The sequence below is a fragment of the Dermacentor albipictus genome, chromosome 3 (genome assembly GCF_038994185.2).
Source record: "Dermacentor albipictus isolate Rhodes 1998 colony chromosome 3, USDA_Dalb.pri_finalv2, whole genome shotgun sequence".
In the NCBI taxonomy this organism is placed as follows: Eukaryota; Metazoa; Arthropoda; class Arachnida; order Ixodida; family Ixodidae; genus Dermacentor; species Dermacentor albipictus.
The window spans coordinates 20,288,780-20,311,975 of record NC_091823.1 but is presented as its reverse complement, the minus strand read 5'-3'; the positions used below and the strand labels follow the sequence as shown (position 1 = coordinate 20,311,975).

The window sequence follows — 23,196 nt, the reverse complement described above, 5'->3', positions numbered from 1 at the left end:
CAGACATTTTTATAGTTCACATTCCTGCCTCCTCTCTTTTCTCTATCTTTGTCCACAATATTGTGAAGTATCTCGGGAGAATCAGTAGTGGTATTGTTTCGAAACAATGTCGATCCCGTTTCGTTGTTATAGATCCTGTTCTACAGCCGAAACTTGCTGTAGAAATATACCAGTTGGAGTGACCGTGATTTAATGACCGTGGTTACCATAGAATGATAAACCACGATGAAATCGATGCATAGGTAAATTGCCGCTCAAAAATGTAGCAGAGATTCTGTGCAGGTGCGCTCTCATTTGTTAACAATTACCTTCGCGTTCTGATTGTCACCGCTCAAGGACGTATCACGCAGATCGAATGCGCACAACTCCGAACTTCGCTTAGAGCACTGGGACTGCCTTGTCTGATGATGTGGCCACACTCGCGGAAAGAAACACGAGTGTTGTGGTGCTGGCGATAGAAGGTGCCGGCGCTGGCATGGTTACGCTGGCTGGCATATCTCCCGGGGCGTACACACGTCACGTCACACCTTCAACTATGAAGCGCTCTCCCCGCCCCGATCACCGCCGATTCTAAAATGAGTAAAAAAAAAGGAATAATTCCTCTTGAAGTTTGCCCAACTGACATAACAAGCCAATTTACATTCGGCTAATGCTGTCTCTGTGCGCAGGAAGGCTCGGGAATGGCAATCACCCCGAGGAAGTGAAGTTTCACCACTCTCCAGTTCCCTCGGTAAGTGTTTCGCCAATGACGGCGCACATACCGTATTATTTTTTTAAGTTTATGGATTAACTTTTGACTTTTGTATATTGTATATTGTACAAGGAAATTTTAGCAAGTCTGACTCAATACCGAAACGCCATCCTTCGTACACTTCTGTACAGTCTCGATCGATACCGTCCTCAGCAAAACCTCCATTCACATTGCCGCCGTCCACCATCTAACGCTTCCGTGGCTCAATGTTTCTGACAGCTCTGCCAATAACAAAGATCCGATTAACGTTCCCAGATAATGAACCAGCTTTCGCAATCGATGCCCTCTTAGCTCTGCCATTTACATTAAGCCAAAAATCAAAATCAGGACTAAATAATGGAACGGAAGCTAGGGACAGATCATATAATTAACCGTTCTTTCAGCAACCATTTTTTGTTCAACTTTGCACAATTTCAACGAGACTTTACTAATTGAATTTCACGAGAATACCATAAGATATCACTTCGATCCATAGGCATAAATGTTTAGCGACACAGCGGTTGAGCTCTGCTGCTGAGTGGCGGGTTCATTTCGCGGCTGTGGCCGACGCATTCTGATTAACGAGGCCACTTTTCTTTTTTCCTGCTTCACTGTCCTGCCCAATCTACCAAGCTTTTAAATAATAAAACATGATCCCCATTGATTGTTAATTAGCGTAATATCCGTGTGATTTTTGTGTGGTGTCGCGCTCTTGAATTTGGGACCACGACATTGTAGTTCAGTGGTCGCTAATGGTCTGCAGCGACAGCGCAGATGAACATGCTTGTCCGGCTCCCCCAAAACATCAGCGGGTTTCTACACCGCTTTCAAGAACCGATGCTGCGCGACAATTTCAATCACTTGCTCGTCACATCACACTTCTACGATGGAATTCATCGAATTCATTTATAAGACCTAAAGCGACCGGATTTCACCAACGCTCGCTTGCACTCTCTCAAGCCTAACTTGCGACTTCGCCTAACACCTGGACTCTCCCGTCTCGATATAACTTTACTGGGTAGCATCTGGTTGGGCGTCGCGTTTACAAATTCCTATTCATTCATGATAGGAATGGCCAACAGTGCGGCGTGCAATTAGTGCGAGTGTGATGAGACTCTAGAGCACCTTCTGTGTCACTGCCCATCCATTGACACTCAACGACGCACTATACTATCGAAACTCTACCTGCTAGGCAATACAGCGCTCTCAAAAGAAAAGATCCTTGGACCATGGCCTATGCGTTCTTGCATGCAGAAGGCTACAAAAGCCCTTCTGCGTTTCTTGGAGGACACTAGATTGTATGAACGCTTGTGACAGCGAAGATTCCTCTGCGACTGACTGTGAATGACTGACTGTTATTTTTCTTTTCTCTCCTTATCTGTTCTTCCCTTTTTCCCCTCTCTAAGTGTAGGGTTGCCAACGGAGAACGTCCTTGGTTAACCTCCCTACCTGTCCGTCTTTGTTTCTCTCTCTCTCTCTCTCTCTCTCTCTCTCTCTGGAGCCCAAGCTTACAAAGCTTTTTTTTTTTCGTAAATGCTATTTGCCCCTAGCAGGCCGCCTTCGCTACTAATATCTGCAGAATCAGGATTAGCTAATGTCTTCCTACGAATAATTCTACCATGAGAGGTCTTGGTGAATTTGGGTCTTTATCTGTCATTTGGCCGTACGTAGTCAATTTTTCAACGCTGATGAAGCCGTCAATAAACGGGACAGGAAAATGAGTGGTATTTCTACAAGAATCAGCCAGATGCCGTAGATAGCCGTATACCTAAGGAGCTGAATGCGCAAAACGCGAAATGGTTTGACGCCAACTTGTATTTTCACACGTAGTTTATTTACAATGCACTGCAACTGCTGCTTCTTCACATTGAATGGTAAGTGATGACGTGGCATACACAAATTTAGGTCTAAGAGATTAAACAAGAGCTAAATAATGTTGTCTGCATGTTTCCTATGCAATGGTTTTCTGCCATATGATGTATTGCACGCTTTGATTCTAAATCAGCTTGATGGATATAAATATTTAGGTATTACCATTACAAATCAGTTAACATGGTCAAGTCACATTAGTAAAACATGCTCAGCCGCTTCTAAACACCTCGGTATCTTGAGGCACAAACTAAAGACAGCTCGATGAGAAATAAAACTACTGGCCTATAATGCATTTATAAGACCTAAATTAGAATGTTTGCCCTTTAATTACTGTTGGAGGAGTATCTGTGTTTAAGATAAAACGGCGACACAGGCTTGCAATTTGCCCATATTATTTGCCCACCAAGGTGCACAATAATCTTGTATATCGACGAGGCGAGTTGGTATCTCGCACATACACCCGGCGAGATAAGTTTTCAAAATACGAAAAGCATACAAAATGTGTGCAATAACACGGAAGCGAGCACGCATTTACAAAAAAAGCTACACCCCGTCGATGCGCTAAATGTGTCTGAATCACCAACAGGCGCGTCCGTGTTATAGAAGAAACTGTGAGAAAGCGTACACGCAATCGAAAAAGTCGAAAATCTGCCGCTCTGCTCGTGAACGGCGAAGCTATGATCACATTTTCGTTGTTGTTGCTATTGTTGTTGCTGCTGTGCAACTGTAGAACTCACTTACTGCGCCAGAGTGACACCGCTGGCGATGACCTCCACAAATTTTCTCACGCACAAAACATCTGTGTGGCTAGGCCTCTCATTCCGCCCTCTTTCACTTCGTATCTGCCATGTAGGCTGCAGAAAACCACATTTATGCTTGAGCACGTCACCTTTCCATATACATTTCGCAATATCAGCCACTGCTAGCACAAGCCTCTCTAAGATGTGTAAGAGTGCTCCGAGAAAGCATCCTCGAAATAAATGCAATTTGGACACGATATGAAAGCCTAGGGCTGAGTGATCTGGTGTCTTATTTCCGTGGATCACCTTTGCCGCTGTCCGCTAAGCAATACAATTTTCCTGGACAGACGCGGAACAAACAAGCCTGGCTAGCTCTGCCTACGAGCATGTACACAGAGCTTACAGGCGCAGAAGTTCCGCAATAACACCGCTAAAAGGGGCCAACACGAGACGGCGGTTCCGGACGTTCCGAGGGCCGCGATGTGATTTGACGCAGCGCCGACAGCGCCTGGCGGAAGTAGGGTGGATCTCCGTAGCGCGAGCCTATTTCTCTTCATAACCGGATAATCTCGACTGCTTGAAGAATGACGCCACCACCCATGGTATCCTGCCTTTGCTGCTTCTTGTGCCTGTCTCGCTTTCTCGTGGGAAGTTTTGGTTTCTCTCTTTCAGTCCGCTTGCTCTGCACAGTGTCCGTGCATGGTTATGTAATCGCGCCGAGGTCTGACAGGAGGAAAAGTAAATCGCAAGAAAACAAGATCGGGCACTAATCCTTACCTATGACTTATTCGGAGTGAGGACTCACGGAGTCGCCATATCTGTCGGAAGCGCCTCCCTTGCGTAGTATGAGGGATCATGCGGCGTGCTCCTCACAGGTTTGGCTTACGGCGCTCAATAAAAACGCCACGCTGCAGCCCACCTGGATATTTCTGTAAGTACTCTCAAAACGAGCGCAGTTTTTTACTGTCAAATAATAACTTTGGGCAAACTGAAGGCACAGAATCGTTTACAGACCTTATCTATTTACGGAATACGCACAGTGAACGCCATTGTGCGCGGTCGCCGCGATGGAGCAAACATTTCACCAAGATCTTGCTGAAATGTTTGCACACGTTGAGAGCAAACTATGTTAAATATGTTCTTATAGTTTCTGTATAACCATATGGAGCATAACAAAATGAAGCCTCAATGCAGCGATCGCCCGGGTGCGCAGCGACCGACTGTACGTCTACATGCATGTCCGTGCATATTGATTCGCTTTGGCTGCGAGCACATTTTTGCACCGTGCCGTGAGCGAAATATGAGCATCTGACGAAACACAAGTAACCATTATTCCGTGGACGCTATCAGATCTGCTGAAAAATAATTTCATTATAGAGACTTCGACGACTACGGCGACTGCGGCCATATTTGGCCATATATGACCATATTTTGTTCTGAACCTACTGCTGCGCCATTCGTCACGGGGAACAACTAGAAGAAAATTGTCCCAAGAAATGATTGCTATGTAGCTTCGCTTCGCATAATATCGACCAGCAAGTTTATGAAAATTTTAGAAGCAGCACAAGGGGTGGTAATATCGATGAACGTTTGATCAATCAAAAGTGTCCCGCAATACCATTTCTCGTCATCTATGTCCACCTTTCATTTAATCGACATAATCGTTCGACTAATCGTTTGCTAGAATTCGACAGGAGTGGCATGAAAATTGTGAAATCGCGCTAGAATGGCGAAGCACGAGCAGCGACTGTCGGCTGTTGTTCCGACTCCCGAGCGATGCCGAGCCGATCGCTTCCCGTCTCTTCACCCACACAGCACACGCCACCACGCCGCTTGAAGCCGGAGGCTTGAAATGTTCTCGCAATTCAAGGCATATTATGGCAACCCAGTCATTGATCGCCGGGCCACTCCTAGTCCACTGAAGACGTGGCACAGCATGGACTCTGGTTTGGAGCATGTATTTGACGTAGCGATGGAGCTCATGTCGATTCCAGCAAATCTGTAGCGTCCGAGCGTCTATTCTTGCATGCTGCTTGTGTGGCCATTCAAAGAAGGTACGATTTCACCTAAGCATCCCAGACAACTGACATCCTTCACTCTGTATAAAAGAGCTTGCTGTCAAAATTTTTCCACCAGTAATTTTCTTGTCTTCCTGTGTATATTACTTTTTTTTCATATTTCAGTTGGACTTCACCTTTCATTTTTGCCATTTTTCTCGTTTCTTGTTTAACTGCACTCTACAGGGGTTCACTAGTGTCAGGTAACTTTTTTAATTATGCGCTAAGTGCCATTTTATAACATATATTGTATATCTTATCAAGAGCCACTCGTACTAACTATATTTAGCTTTAATGGATGGATGGATGGATGGATGGATGGATGGATGGATGGATGGATGGATGGATGGATGGATGGATGGATGGATGGATGGATGGATGGATGGATGGATGGATGGATGGATGGATGGATGGATGGATGGATGGATGGATGGATGGATGGATGGATGGATGGATGGATGGATGGATGGATGGATGGATGGATGGATGGATGGATGGATGGATGCAAAACTTTAATAAGGTCCTGAGGTAGCTTTAAGTAAGTTAAAAATTATCTTTTATCAAACGCTTATACACTTGTGCTACAAACTTGGTTGCACCTCTCAAACGTTAAGGTAGGGTCGTACAAAAGTAGATAAGCGAGTTTTAAGCTTCTTAACGGCGCCCCGGCAATTTTTTTAATTGCTCAATGAAAAACTCTGCATCGAAAGCGATTAATAAATTAAAGGCTGAAATGATGAATGATTAATGGTTAATAGAATAAGAAATTAATCAGCCATCCCTAAGCAGCACGTAATCTTCAGAATGGGATACAGTGACCTAGTTGTGAATCAGTGTTATGGCATAGAAAGGTCTGTGTATCCAGCCTGCCGCATAAATTAGTAATCAGAAATGGGGAACCTGCCTCTGGATTTTATGTTTTGCCTTCGTGCCAAGCATCGCGTTATGCTCTTCAGGAACGCCAAATACCGGCACAAAAAACGTTGCTTCGCCCACGCACATCGAATTATACTTCTACCCTCCGAGCAGAGAGTAGATACTGTGTCTAAAGATCTCCTAGGTTCCAGATTAATGGCGCAGTTTGTCAAATGCCAAACAGCGTGCCACAGTATCGCCTAAAAAAATGTGACCCAAGCGAACCTAGCAAACTGCTCGCGTACAGCAAGCACGGAAAGCTATTACGGACCAACCGTCTGACTGCACGTTTCCGTTCCGCGTCGTGTAACATGCCAGAAGCCATCTTCGAGCAAGTAAAATGGCTGTGGTGACTCAGTGCTGCCGGAGAAAGCAGGTCAGACCGAACTTACCAGGCGAGCCTTGCAGAAATGAAAGGGTCAACAGCAGCTAAACTTATGGAGGGAGATTAAGGGCAACAAAAATAAGAAGAGGGAATCTAAGGAAATGCCGGTCAAAGTATTAAACAAAATTCCTTATTCCTGAATGTTACCATGAGGCACAACGTAACGTGTACGACCACTGACATTAGCTGATCGTGCACCGCGACCACGCGGCTTCGTGGCCCGAATAAATGGTAGCACGTAGGTCAGCTCGCAGCAGTCTGCTTTCCTTTAACGTTTCGTTGTTTGGCATTCATTCGGAGCAATAGAAAAGCAATATAAGAGCTAAAGAAAAACAAGAATTGTGAGGCTTTTTTATTCCAATTGCGTCAGCATGTATTGTGGATACGACGTTATATCTTGATTAATCCCCGCTAAGAGTATCTCTGATACAGTCATTGAATTGCGAGCGTTAAATAAGCTCGTTATATAAGCCAAACACTAACCACAGACCTCTGCAGAAAGTCAAATATGCTTATACTCAAAACAATAGGGCGTGACATAATAAAATATGCTTCCTTCAGCCTTTTACGACCCTATTGAACAATGTGGTAATACACCCAATAAAAGTCATCCATAAAAAAAAATCATTTGACTCATTTTTCGGCGTTGCAACCCTTGTTTCTCAGCGACATTAGCTCATCGCTCACTGAAGTTGCAAACATTTTCTGAAACGTGCCACAGTGACTCACTAAAATTACTGCATTGCATTGTCTACCAGCTTTGACACGTTTCTGATGACATCCGCGTAACACTCATTAAGAGTAAATCCATAACGGATAGCCACAACGACCTTCATTGCGCCTTTTTTTTTAGATTATCAACTATATGCATGAAGATGGTGCCCGCTAGACGGCGCCGGCAACACCCCTTCTCTCAATTAATAGATGTGCTGAAACAAAAAAGAAACCTCAGGCAAAGAATATAGAAAGGAATTCAGGAACTGGAGTTCTGAAGTGCATATACACACAACAAAAACAATTGTTAATGACTGGTTCACAAGCGTAGGAGTGTCCGTGTTGGCATACGTCCCGCGGTCCTCCTTAACACATCGCGCACAACTACGCACAGAACGACAAGAACACAATATTAGCGATTACGCGAAATACATATATGTAAAAATTTTAAAAAGACGAATCACTTCGGCAAATGCAGCGTCGTGATCAAAGTTACGATACCAAAATGTAATAACTTTTAGGTATTCCCCGATTCTTCAAGAAACTGTGCTAATGCGCGTGATGCACTATGTCACAAGTGTTCTGATGGCCATGCATCCAGGATTTTATCTAGTGCTGCTGGCCTCCTACCCTGAGCATGTTTATTGGCAAAAAGCTTCTTATTTCGCGTGTGCTGAAATATTTCATTTTTTTCGCGTGTGCTGAGAGTTGCAGTTCCCTGCAACTCTCGTCGTTCATTATCTCTATCACAGTCAATACCATGAGTCGTCGACTAATAACGTAATGGCAACGAGTTCGTGCTTCTACTGGCCAAATGAACTCATTGCGCTAACACCACACAGACACACCGATGCCATACGACATCCCAAATTTTGGAAGCGCACTCCAGTCAGGACTGGATAGGAGAAGAAATACGGAAGGGTGCGACTCCGAAACTGCTAAATTTCGGTTATGAAAAAAAAACACGCCGAATTCACAGTGTCTTACTGAAAACTACTTATAAGAAAATTTAACTGTTTCCTTTTTTGATATCACTGAATATATGCTACATGAACTTGTGTATATATTCTTGTGCTTTAGATTTGTAAATTGAATTCAAAATTTTGCACTTCTTAGTGGTAACATGAGTGTTAATTGCAATGGCGCTATTGTTATTGGGGTTGAGATCACTTTTAAGCTGTCCACATGAGCTGTTTTCTTTTTTTCTTACGCCTTTGTTCTGTACTTCCAGAGCAAGTAATAAACTATTTGCGTATGTGTCTATAATCTCTTCCGCTTACATTGGAAACGATAGAAAAGGAGGAGGAGGCCAAGATGTATGGTCTATTACACAGGCTAGTCCAGCCTCGTAAGGAATTGGCTACGGTTGCTTCTCCAGGTTGACGCTTCTCAAGTGAATCAGATGCATGAAACGGATTACCCGGCATAGCTTTTTCTTAATCCTCACATATAAGACGCTCAGCCTCAGTAGCCTTGCACTATAAAAAAAACCTCGATTTCTTACGCAAACCATGGGCTCCTCAGTATTGAAATAAATGTCCTTACGTTAAATTATAGAATGATATCAGAAAAAAAATGACTCCAATTGAAGAAACCCGCTTCTGTCCGGCACCTCGCCTTTGCTTCTGCTCCGGACTACGAACGTTTCGAATTTCACGGCACACAGCGGTGCGTTTGCGACAAAAAGAAGAACATTAAAACGTAATATTGTTCTGTGAGTTTCAAGTGATAGAAGACATAGAAGTAAAACTGACACTGAGAAATTTTTAAAAATCGCTTACCCTAGGTTTTTTTTTTCTTTTTTAACCACGCTGACAGGCAAAGACCGGGGAACTTCAGATCCTAATTACTCGATATGCGCAGCAGATCTTTTTTTGCTCTTTGAACAAGTAAATTAAAAGGCATTCTAGTGGCTCCTTATAACAATAAAAAAATAACTCTAGTTGACATTGACATAACTGATGTAAGGACCTCATTGCAGGTTAGTCCAGCTGATGACAAGGAATAATTTTGAAAGAAGCGACACTAGTAACGGCAAGCATCGTATCCTTTTTCCAAGAAGGGTAAAATGATTTGAGGGGGATGCAAAGCTATATCCTAGCAATGGCGAGGTTAATTTACCGTTGTATCACCATCCCAAAAATGCGAGAGCTGCTGGTGTAAAAATTCAGCCTAATTTATTTTTGATGTTGATGTTGTTGTTGATGATATTGTTGATGATGGTGCTGTCAGTGTTGTTGTTATGAACGATCAGACAGACAGACAGACAGACAGACAGACAGACAGACAGACAGACAGACAGACAGACAGACAGACAGACAGACAGACAGACAGACAGACAGACAGACAGACAGACAGACAGACAGACAGACAGACAGACAGACAGACAGACAGACAGACAGACAGACAGACAGACAGACAGACAGACAGACAGACAGACAGACAGACAGACAGACAGACAGACAGACAGACAGACAGACAGACAGACAGACAGACAGACAGACAGACAGACAGACAGACAGACAGACAGACAGACAGACAGACAGACAGACAGACAGACAGACAGACAGACAGACAGACAGACAGACAGACAGACAGACAGACAGACAGACAGACAGACAGACAGACAGACAGACAGACAGACAGACAGACAGACAGACAGACAGACAGACAGACAGACAGACAGACAGACAGACAGACAGACAGACAGACAGACAGACAGACAGACAGACAGACAGACAGACAGACAGACAGACAGACAGACAGACAGACAGACAGACAGACAGACAGACAGACAGACAGACAGACAGACAGACAGACAGACAGACAGACAGACAGACAGACAGACAGACAGACAGACAGACAGACAGACAGACAGACAGACAGACAGACAGACAGACAGACAGACAGACAGACAGACAGACAGACAGACAGACAGACAGACAGACAGACAGACAGACAGACAGACAGACAGACAGACAGACAGACAGACAGACAGACAGACAGACAGACAGACAGACAGACAGACAGACAGACAGACAGACAGACAGACAGACAGACAGACAGACAGACAGACAGACAGACAGACAGACAGACAGACAGACAGACAGACAGACAGACAGACAGACAGACAGACAGACAGACAGACAGACAGACAGACAGACAGACAGACAGACAGACAGACAGACAGACAGACAGACAGACAGACAGACAGACAGACAGACAGACAGACAGACAGACAGACAGACAGACAGACAGACAGACAGACAGACAGACAGACAGACAGACAGACAGACAGACAGACAGACAGACAGACAGACAGACAGACAGACAGACAGACAGACAGACAGACAGACAGACAGACAGACAGACAGACAGACAGACAGACAGACAGACAGACAGACAGACAGACAGACAGACAGACAGACAGACAGACAGACAGACAGACAGACAGACAGACGGACAGACGGACAGACGGACAGACAGACAGACAGACAGACAGACCAGACTAAGGGACAGTGGTCTGTGCTGCTGAAGTAGAAATTCCTATTCGGCTCGAGCAAAGAGGGAAGGGGTGAAGAAAACAGCCATGATGAATATAAAAGTATAATGTTGCTAACTATGTCATTCTTTTCCTATGTAAATTTGATTGATCTTTGCGAACACGTGCATTTTTGTATTATTTTTTGTGCTATGTTAGCCACTTTGGCTTATTGGTGACTCTGGTGCACAGTGAAACGTATCTATTGGCGGCAAGCCGACCTCGTTTCTTTGGTTCTCGCTTTTAAGTTCGCGTCCACCCTTCGTCTTCTCACTTCCTCTTTTCAAGCAATCGTAATTTCCAACAGAAGAAACGATTCGGGAGAATGACAACGTGGCACAATTTCCCGGTCTGTTTTTCTAGTGCTGCGTTAGTTACCTACATGTCTCGACTGATTATCTTTACGAACCCCGATGCGCATGGGCCACAGCTGGCGCGAGAAAAGAAGTAATAAATAACAGCAAGACGAACGGAAAGATGAAAGCCTTTCGATAGGAAACCTAATCTTTCCACGAACCTATCAGCGTGTGCGACCAGCTCAAGTCAGCGAAGCCTGTCGTTCAAAGAGAATTGAGACATCAGTGAGGACAGCACACGAAACAGATCAACTTTCCTGATTAACTTTCTCTCCTCTGCTTTACTAGAGCAAATCTTGTTTGACATGCTCCTTCGTTTCTTCTTTAATTTTGTTTATGGTACTCGTTTGTCACATCTTTTCTTTCTTATTTTCCTTCGCAATGAAATTTCATTCTCTACTTTTGCAAGCGAGAAAGAACACACCAGGACCAAAATTGCGTGTCGTGGCTAGAATCATTTTCATCTGGTTTCTTTTGCGTGTGCCTGAAAGAAATTACTGCCTTCTCAGTAGTCATTATTCTTACTAATCATCGTATTTCATTGATACACCGTGCAATCGTTGCGCAAAATATTCCAGCACCTCGTAATTAACACTTCGTAAGCATGTCAAAATAATCCTATTACATTATAAAAGGCCTGCCAATTCTTATGTTTGTTCTCTCAAAACCTGTACATACTTTTCACAGAGTTTTGTGCTTGCGGGCCTTTTGTGCTGTGTAAAAGCAAAATCTTGTTCGTATTGTGCGCGCATTCTCCCGTTGTGTTTCTTTGCTGCATTCATGCAATTCTTTCTTTTCTTGGCTTCATATGCATTATAGAGCGTAATCAATAGCTTAGGTCGCATTTCTTTAAGTAGTATCTTAAAACCTACACGAAGAATAGTATATACGGAAGGCTGGTTTTTGGACTCGTTGATATAAACTTTTTTTCCTGTGCAGTATATTTGGTATTGCAAAAATTAATAAACTTTCAAAATCTGCGGATATTTATGACACCTTAAACATGCGTAAAACTATGAGAAAGCTCCAAAAGCGCAGCAACATTCCAAAACAAAAAATAAATCGCATTTCACTACCGTGAGCGGATACAAAAACGACGCAGACAATTAAACAGTCCTTTTTAATCTTACCCCTTGTAGCACAAAAACAAATATATTACGTGATATCCACTTGACAGTGAACTACTTTGTGCCTCTCTGTCTGAAGGCATTGCTTCGGTAGCCTCCTCCTAAATAAAGCAAGCGGGCCCACGGGAACGAAGAAATTCACGTTTTTTCGCGCACCATCATGATAGAATGAGTTGCTCTTTTCGGTGTACTTTCATTCCATCTAATCTTCAATATTTATTTTGTTTCCAGAGTATAAATGCATGCTTCAAGCACAATTTAGCACTATAAATTTCACAAAATAAATCTGTTTTGGAGGATATGAGCTTTTGACCCAAACCTGGGCTGGAATTCTGCAAGAGTCCACCTAGTGGACTGTCCATTTCGGCCGCTGCTGATTGGATGCAGCTGTACGAGCGAGGAACATACGAACAGCCCAAGCCAATCACCAGCGGCCGAAATGAACAGTCCACTAGGTGGACTCCTACAGAATTCCTCCCCTGCCATTCTGTTAGGTTTGAAAGTGGTTACTGGCGTCAGCCGACTTCAAGAACAGCCGCAATGTACGCCTTGCTTTCGGAGGCGGTGCCACGGGTGGCCGCGATACCAATATCATTTGATATTAAAAATGTTTGTTCTTCCAGTTGGTCTAACATAACCTGTAAAAGGCAAACGTCGTCGTGAATTTCTTGAAGCAGTTAGGCGCATATATGTGACATTGAAATATCGATCACACAAGTTATGACTATAGTGGGACGGAACACTTTACTTTTTTAGTACGAAGCTCCTTCGGAGCTTGTTTTAGTGTGACGTTGAATATACGAAGCCATTTCGCGAGTCGTATCCTCGGTAACAAAGTTTCTCCGAAACGACTTACGCGCAAATGCCCTCGAGGAAGTGCTTAAGTCCTACCACGTGTGAATTAGCAAATGCACCTGTTTTAGTTTTATTATTACTGATGACGTCCGAGTTCTCACAGCCAAGAAACTGCCATCTAAAATATCTTGTGGGAACAAAGCACTTGAAAACGCAATATTGCTATTAAGAACAATATCTTTATGCGCTTAATTATCGAGGCATCTTTATGTGCTTTCGCAAAGACTTCCACTCTTAAAAGCAAGCAAAAACATCCACTTAAAGATCCAGTGCAAGGTTCGAAGGTTGGAATTAACAAGCGTTTAACTTCTTTTAAATGTGCGTACGTTTAGGGATATTTGTTTGTTTAGCTCGTGTATGCTATAAAACACAGCAAAATATTATAAACTCAGTTAATAAAATTATACAAACCGAAATATGCTCAATTTTCAGTTCATGTCCACGCTTATGTATAGGCGCTCTGATGTGTTTAGTATCGGAGGCGCAGCCAGGCAGAACATTCCCGTGCTTATATCGTTCTTCAGCGAAAGCTGTCGTGACATACTTTCTTTTCTTGTTCTGCCTGCATAACTCGCTTTGCCGACTGCTAGACTTTCCCGAGTAGTACCACTGGTGGCATGTTTTGGGTAAGAAGATCCAGAGGGACTTAAAAAGGAACACTTCGCGAGGGCACCTCCACACTAATCCGAAGAGATGCTCTTGTGGAACTGGCGATTTGCTCTTTTGTGACAGACAGCGTCTCCCACTAAGCGCCTTAAGGGTTAGATACTTGGCAGGAAAGCACGTCTATAAATGCAGTGCGATAAAAACGGTTCCCTCTACAGGAGTTAGAGAAAGTGCATCCGAACTATAAAGCTGGAGTGAAGCTCGAGAGTTCTTCTACGGTGAGAAAAGATGTGGCAAAGCGCTCATACATTTTATACGATAGTTGTACTTGAAGACCTTCTTTGTTGATAATCCGGCTTTAATGCACCATCACGATCTGCGATGAGCCATTAATGGGTGCTAAGAACATCTCGGGAAACCATTTTTTTTTATCTCTTACTGGAAGCTTGCGGGAAAATTTCTTCTTCTTCCAAATCACACTTAGCGATCTCCGGATACCCCTAATACTTTTTATGAAACAGAAGGTAAATGAACGTTTACGAGTGGGTGTGTTCTCGGTTTCTGTGTCACTGCTAAGGATGTGCACGCTTTTGGCATGACGGAATGCATTCAGCATTTTCAGTTTATATCGGCCACTCGCCGCCGTGTCAACTCTCCGAGAACTAGTTCCTGAGTATAGTGAACTGCTCTTACAGTTGAGCTCATTTCATTTTCCCGAACGAACGCATCCATGTACATAATGTGGTGAAGAAAGCAGAAAACACAGTTGCGCTCAGAAGCTGGTTGACCGCGGCCTCTCCTCTCTTACAGCCGACGGTGCGCAAGTCAAAATATTACCAAAAGGTCATCTTTCTTGAATTACGAGCTGATCTTATCATACTTCGAGCATGGCAACTACTCACAGGAGTTTAGCGTATTATTCAGTCTATTCGCTTTAGCAGCCGACTTATTTAACAGAACAACACAACGAGTATCGCACCTATTCCCGCATAGAACAATCGATGCAGTGGCGGTCAGTAGCATTGGAGTAACACTGAGCTTAGCATACATAATACGGCATGTAGAATGTAGGCAGCCCATATGAAAAAAACTTAAGTCGTATTGCTTTCTCAAACTGAGGCACAAGGCGAGATGGCTAATCATGTTTGAAGTAGATACTTCACAGCCCGAATGAAAGTCAAACCAAGAGTTTTCACTTTAATAAAAAAAAACAAGTAAGTGAGGGTGTACATGCCGATTTAGGCACGAAAATGTGAGGGACGAGCCATCTTTCTTTTCTAGCCGTCTGACCATTCTTCTCTCTATTAATTCTTCTGCCTAACTTTGCGCAGGTCTCTACAATTCAATGTAAAAACTTCACTTACGCTGTTCTTAGAAGTAAGCATGAATTTCGTTCCAAGATTTCGTACTCAATAATAATAGACAGCACGCTGATGTGTAGCAGCATTCAATATGCACTGCAACGCGGCGCCCATGATTGAAGGAGCTCCAAGATGGCACGGTGGTACCGACATAGGAAAGCTTGTGGAACTAAAAAACACCGTTCTAATTACCAGTATTTATTAAACCAATTTTTCGTATGTCGACGCCACCGTCTTGTAGCCCCTTAAACCTCGGGCACCTTGTTTCAGCTCATATTGAGCGCAACCGCTCGTGTTATCAAAGCCACGCTGACACACGACAGAGATCGAGAAGAAATGAAAGGCGAGGGAGTTAACTACGCGTTGTCGAGTTTGTTGTCCTAGACGCACAGAGGAGATGGGGGAGTGAAACAGACAGTCAGAGAGAGCAGACGTGAGTCCAGATAATCCACACGCACCATGCAAAGTGCAACGTATCTACCATCGGGCACTCACTATTGCTGTTGTGCAGATCTTAGTATTTGTCATTTAGGCGGCTCCACCGCTTCCTCCTCTCTGCCCGCCCTTTGTTTGTGAAGGGGGAAAAAAAGTTACGACGAAGTCGAGCGCTAAGAAACTCTTAGCAGAACGGAACGCGATAGTCTAACACCTCCAAGATAAAAAACCGTCTACCCGACCTAGCTTTTGCGTGACTTAGTCAAGCCGACGCTTCCCTGCAAATCACGTTGGCGCGAAACGTCACCCTTCTACCACATAGAACTGTTCCAGCTGTAACGTCACGGCTGCAAGTGCAAAGGCTTTTTATCTAATGGATGTTTTAGGTAAATCTACCTTAGACGCTACAGCATTTAGTACATCTGCGGTTATGAAGATTTTCCGGGTTTTTTTTTTTCTTTACAAGAACAGATCCCTTGAGACAAGATGCCACTGCAAGATAGAGCTGTCGAAAATGGTTGTAGTAAAGCTGAAGTATGAACATGTAACCGCCAGGAATATATCTACGTCAGGTAAAATATGTCGCCATTAATGCGCAGCATATGCTTTAGCTTATTAGGGATTTTGTTAGGAATAAAAAAGGTTAGACTTCAACTTCATCGGATAATAAATGGTGATCCTTCGTTCACTTAGCTTTTGTCTATAGTGAGCCTTTGTACAAGGTTTTCCTCAAAAGGTTATGAACTTATGCATCGTGTTCAAGCGGGAGCTTCTGCAATCACACTATTATGGGTCAAGATATTCGCCCATAGTAAACTTCATTTAATCCTTCTCCCTCCTGCGCTAGGTGCACACAAAGATAACAAGCCGAAACAGAAGCGCTGGGTTCAGCTGACATGTAGCGGCGAGAGGACGATATACATGTACGGCCCGGTCATTCCTGGCCATAGCTTGCCACTACCATGCGAACTATTTTATACAGGGCGATCATTTTAAGTTATACGGAATTTTTAAAAATAGCCTCTTGCATATAACACATATTCTAGTCCTTAAGCTGGATTCATTCAGAGAGGCGGGCATTACTTAGACGAGAAATCGAAACGCATATTCAACAAACTAGCAAAAATTAACTAATTGTCTTCAGAATTAATTATTTTACGCCACATATTGCAGCTTACGATTTCTAGCCGGTGACTTTGCAAGGCGTATCCACTTGAAATTAATTTCCAGAATGACACCGGTTTGGACATATGTATCATCAAGCTCGCCATCAAATTGCACTGTTCCCCTTACTTCTTTAACAAGACGCCCTTTTATGCACTGAAGCACAAAGCAAACTGGAACGCCCATGTATTCCGTTCCATACTTTGTGAAATATTATCTCGAAACCGGTGTCATCCCCGAAATTCATTTCAAATGTATTATTCTTGTAGGCTCACCGGCTACAATTCACAAATTGCACTATGTGCCGTAACGTAATTAATTAGCAAGTTAAGCAGTAAAGTTTAGTTAATTATTTGATTATGTATTGCGATTGCTTGTGCTAATAATGTCCGCCTCTACGAATAATGCACGTCAAGGACAATAATTATGCTATCTGCCGCAGACAATCTTCAGACAATCTCATCTGCCGCAGACCCCGTATATAGCCATGATATTCCCCATAAATACATTATTTTTGAACCCTTTAAGGACGGCAAAAGGTTGAAAAATAACTTGCCATGAAGACGTTTCTTCTTCCGTTTTATGCCTGCGAATTATTTTGCGTGCGAACGAGTCTAGGCTCCCAACTTCACGTGCAAGTGATTCTGATGATCGCGTGTACAGCAAGACTATGCGAAAAGTTTGTCAGAAAGGTGAACTTTACACTCTAACAAAGGTGGGTTTCACTGCACACATTGAGTATGCTCCCAACTTATCATGTTGTTCACAAAAAGCAACCGAAAAAAATACGCGCGCCCTCTGAAAGAAGCGCGAGGCAACGCCGGAGCTCAAATCGTCTTCCATCCTACATGAACCAGCAAAAAAAAAAAAAAGAAGCAGCGCCGGGCGAGCTGGTCGCGTCGTTCATCTCTTTCTTTCAAGAGCGCGCTTGACGAGCTGAGCGCGTATCCGGTCCTTAGAAAGGTTCAGTTACGACGGTCATCGTTATGGCCACCTCTATTGATGCTTACAATCAAACTACTACGGGCGGGTAGGCGCATTATACCAGTTTCAAGTATTTAACCATGGTTCCCACTTCTGCCGGTTACAAGCGAATTAAACTTGTCTCTCTGCCCCCTGAGCACCTATACGCGAAGCTCACACGGCATCTTCAATGCTCACCATTGACTCATAGGGAACAAACTTGTGAAACGTCAAAAAAAAAAGTTCTCTCAAAGCTCCGGATGACGAGACGCAATGTCTGACAATGAGAAGTTGTGCTTCATGGTGTTTGGCGTTTCCAAAATGGCATTTGTATATACGTTCCACCTGTTAGTATACTTACGTGGTAACATTTGGAGTTGGTATGGCACCGTGCATTGGCTAAGGTGTTTAACACTCGTCAAGAATTAAAGAAACACTGCAAAAGGTATTGCCATTCTCTACTGTTCTGACTCGACTCGGGGAAAGCATCTTTTCTGCTTCCAATTTGCAAGCACGTTGAAAGTAAAAATTTTTTATTAACTAGCCCAAATTACCATCGTGCTAACGAACAATACTTGGCATTATTCAACGCTTTGTCTCATCATATGAAAGCTGGGGTTGCTGATATTGATCCATACTTTAGCTCGGGTGCTCCTATCTAAATACATCTAAAAGGAGGATTAGTTTTTCTCGGCAACCACTGCACCAAATTTGACGAGTTTTGTTGCATTTAAAAGAAAAACTTAAAATCTAGTGACTGTTGGTTTCTAATTTTTTATTTCGGTTGTAAATTTTTTATTAAAAATTATCAATAAACGAAACTATAAAGTTTACAACTTTGTAACTCATCAACGAAAAATTATAAAACAATTCTGTGAAATGAATTTAAGAGTACGTCCAAAGCGAACAAAATTGATATGTTACACATGAATCTCAAAAAAGTTAATAACGTGGAAATACAGCTTTTGCAGAACCCTTGTAAACAACGTAACGAATTCACGTAAGATGTAAAATGACATATCGAATTTGTCCGCTTTCAATTATCTAATGGATGCCGTTAGCAGAACCGTGATATCTGTTCTTGATGCAGAGCTATGCTTCGTGTTTCTATTTTTTTCAAGCTTACCAATTTTCGAAAATTCTTGAAACAAAATTTAGGCCCTAAATCGTAATTCCCCTTCCAACAGTCACTAGAATTTAACTTTCTTTCTCAAGTTCAACAAACTTAATTAAAATCGGTGCAGGGATTATTTCAGAAAAACGTGTTTGTGTTTTACATGTATTTGAATAGGCCGCCTCGGAATTGGGCCCGAGCTAAAGCTTCCTCTTAATAACAAGACAGCGCGATAAATATGGGGTGAAAGACTTGTTTCTCGAGAAGTGTATTGCCAACTTCCGCTTATCATCATCGTGTTTTTTACGCTGTTTTACTCTTAGCAAAGATTACTTTGGCCACAAGTTCACCGAAACCAAAGACATCAAGCCCATACCCCCCCCCCCCCCACACACCGTGAAGATGAAGCGAGTTTCTTATTTTGCATGAATCTGCATCTTAATCTGCATGGCTAATGATTTTCGCCGCTAGGCAAAACGTCATAAATAAAGAAACTAGCATCCTAGCTCTCTATGATCTTCTGTGTTGCAGAGCCGGGACACTAAAAGTTTCTACTGACACTTCCGACTTTCCAAGAGCAAAAACTGCCACAAATATACGAACCTATTCCCAAGAACTTACTAAGTCACCGAAGATTTCACTAAATATTAGTTCATTCCAGTCAGGGGTGTAAAAGTGACACTTACATTAAACGAGCTGAATAAAATCCTCTTAGATCATTGGTCTCCGGACAAGTTTACAACGTCTTGCGAGCATCGGCGTAACAAATAACGAGGTTTCATTCAGCAATCAAATTCCTCAAGTGCCATGTATCGCAGATATCGGGAGTAGACTGCCTTGAGATTTGGTGATAACGGTACTGACACGACGGTAAAAAGTTCGCAACTGAGTCAAGCTTCGCTTATCTCTTCGCACTTTCTTCCGTGACTTCGAAAAGAAGAAACGCTCTCCCGGATGGGTTAATCTGTCAGCCGCGTAATTGAAATGCTGAAGCGTGACAGAATGACAGCGTCTCTTATCAGGTGGCAGTGCAAAGAAAGCAAAAAAGTGCAAGAGAAACTATCTTGGGAGCAAACTGGGCCCCCATCAACGTAGACGAGAATTCATCTGTGACCAGCCAAAGAAAACGAGGCATATTGTGTGTTGAGAAGAAAGTATGCAAACATTTCACTCCTGAAAGTGTCAGCGTAAGCCGAAAACCTCGTTTAAATGTGGTCAAAGAAAAAAAAGAAAGTGATTAAGAACTGCGTGTAGAACCGCTCGAAATTTTTTTGCAGTTTGATGATTACCAGTCATATGAGACGGCATTTTATCAAGGAACCTTAGCGCCTCATTTTAGTGTACTTCGACGGTTATCTGTCTCTTTCACGGCAGCACAAAAATCTTGAGATCTTAGCTGTCTATCACGATGTTTGTATTAGTTTAGGCGTCGCTTTGTCGACGTCGTTATGTGGATCGATATTTGTTTTTCGAGAAAGTAGTGAAAGATTGTTTGGGGAAAGGGGGCCAGAAGTGGAAGGAGCAGGGTGCCGTTATTCTGGGCTTGTCGGCAAATTGTAATCTTCGGTTCTCCGCTTCAGTTTCGCTGTCAAACACATGACTTCTAACTTGAGATGTTTGGCAGGAAAGTGGCGTTTCTTTTGAGCTTCATAGATTGCATCACGTTCACCGTGCAAATAACCAGTTCTCTAAGGACTGTCTCTGCAGACACATAACCTCAACTGCAATATCATAAAACTTGTGACTGATTGGTAAAGAAAGAAAGAAAGAAAGAAAGAAAGAAAGAAAGAAAGAAAGAAAGAAAGAAAGATAGAAAGAAAGAAAGAAAGAAGGAAAGAAAGAAAGAAAGAAAGAAAGAAAGAAAGAAAGAAAGAAAGAAAGAAAGAAAGAAAGAAAGAAAGAAAGAAAGAAAGAAAGAAAGAAAGAAAGAAAGAAAGAAAGAAAGAAAGAAAGAAAGAAAGAAATGTAAGCGACCTGGCAGGCTGCGCAAAAAAAGAAGGCCGCTGGCACTACAGCTACCAGGAGTTTACATGAATGAGGGAAAAAATTTTGACCTTATAGCTGCGACAACACTCGGTGTAGCCAAAACAAACAGATATATGTCACAATTGCGGGATGGTCTTTCAGATAACTTATTATGGCACACTTTCCATTGTCGTCCCAAATCCGACTTCCGTCGTTCCACCGTACGTCTGAGAAGCTTCTTCCACTCATGAGCTGTAGTACATCTGTTTTTAGTTCCTGTATGAGTCTTCCTAACCTTCCACGCAGGCGTCGAAGAGTAGCCAGCCCCGGAGCAGCGAGCCCTGTCTATGAGCGTACACGTCGCCGTCTGAGTTACACTTTTATCGTCTGACTTGTCTTCTAGAACCGTACGCCGAAAACGACCACACGACACGCGTTCGACACGTGTAAGGCGTAATACGTTTCTTGCCAAGGCGTACAGTAGACGTTTGTAATACGTTTTACGCTTGTTATTTACTAAATCAATAAACAAGCATGTGTTCCTACTCTGTGTTTGGATTCTTGACTTCGTAATCCCACACGACCATATGTGTCAAACTAGCTTTTCATGAGACAAAAAGGCGCTGCAGCTGAATTCGCAAGCCAACACCTCCTTTTTATCCCTTCGATAAAGAAAGCTCGCAATTTTACTTGGTAGCGCACGTTTTGGTTAGACGCACGGACGATGGTCATAAAGATGTTCTTATACCCACCCTAAGTAACATTTCACTAAATTAAGATATAAATTGAAGCAGGATATGCGTGTTCTGCAAATTCTAACCTGACACCACCCAACTACGCATGCATAGAGACGTTCTTGAGATGACGAAATTGACTATACATACGTTCCTCCCTGAAAAGTGCTCGCTTTGATGTTACATATAGTCTGCCGGCGAGGAAATGACCGTCAATTCTCATATTCACAGCGAAACGCCGTCCGATGGCATCCCTGTCGGCAGAATCGCAGTCTTCAGTCCCTGAACATGGCATTTATACATCTATGTTGCGTTGGACGCCAACAAGCGTGGTACTTCCTCCTCGTTCTGCGACTCAATGCTGGCGCTGCTTGTTTCTAACGAGGGCCATCACACCGCGACGGAGATCCCGAACCCTGTCAGCGAAGCCGAGTTCGCGAAAATTTACAAAATACGTCCGTCCTCATTTCTGTACGTAATGCGAAGAACACGTGGACGGCATGGCTACAAATTGCGTGTTTACCATGACCAGGAGTTTCTATGTTTTCCATGGCTTGAAGAAACTGATTACCCATGAATAGTTTAGCTTTTTGGTTTTTGAATACTACTGTCGTAACAAAAAAAAAGTAATTAGGTTCCTCGTTAACCAAATGTATTTTGCAGAAACTAGCAAGATAGAAGTGGATTTATCATCATAAATTTTTATTTTCAGCATTTCTGCAATAAATGGGACCGGCATATGATTCTTTCATTACCCTTTCTCTCCATCACGAATATCAGCAGAACTTGTTTGTTTAAATATGTCTTCATTTTGCGTTCGTGATCAACCTGCTATAGCGTTTGCAACTGCTAGATTCCGTTAAATCCGTAAAATAGACCGATTACCACGAATATTTCCCAGGTAGCATTTCCAGATCAATGTGACATTCTTCCGGAACCAAACTTTGTTGCTTTGTAAGTCGTTCGTTTAGCAACGCAGCTAAATTAGAAACGCTTACCACAAACACTACATTGGGCGTGCAATCAGCATAGATTAGGCCGTCAGTAAATTTGAACGTTGGATCCTTATAACCTCGCTAAATCTGGACGAAGATTACCTACAACGTAGAAAAGAGGGATCGTATGTGACTTTTTCATTCGAAACTGATGTCATCAAACATAAGGGGATGGGCCGTATGTATGCTTTAACGTGTAGCGGTTTCAGAGAAAAGAGTGTCTGATTTCAAAGCATATTGTTGGGTTATATATGCAGGAACTTGAGACATCGAGCGATGTGGTTAACATAGTGGCAGCACGTGATTTATCATTGCTTTCTTAAAACGGGCGAGGATGCGAGGGGAAAGGTTCTGAAAATTAAGATTACAGGTTCTCATTCTTGGTTAAAAATGTTTACCATAACCTTTTTCTTTCTTAAAATTTATAACGACTGTTCATTTGCGTGTCCGATATTGAACGCACCCGTATGCAGTGGAACGCACCCGTATGCAGTGTCTGTGGTGCTCATGACGCAGCAAGCCTCTGCCTACCACAAAAGATGGAGTTACACCTGAGCACTGTGACAT

At 43.0% G+C, this 23,196-nt stretch overlaps 1 long non-coding RNA gene across 1 annotated transcript in view; it reads right to left on the bottom strand.

Annotated features, from left to right (window-relative positions):
- Window positions 1-500: 500 nt before the first annotated feature.
- LOC139057825 (uncharacterized) overlaps window positions 501-23,196 on the bottom strand; it is a 45,480-nt gene continuing 22,784 nt past the window's right edge. Inside the window, exon 3 of the long non-coding RNA XR_011513020.1 lies at window positions 501-570. This is a non-coding gene — a long non-coding RNA (uncharacterized lncRNA). The remainder of the gene's footprint in view (window positions 571-23,196) is intronic.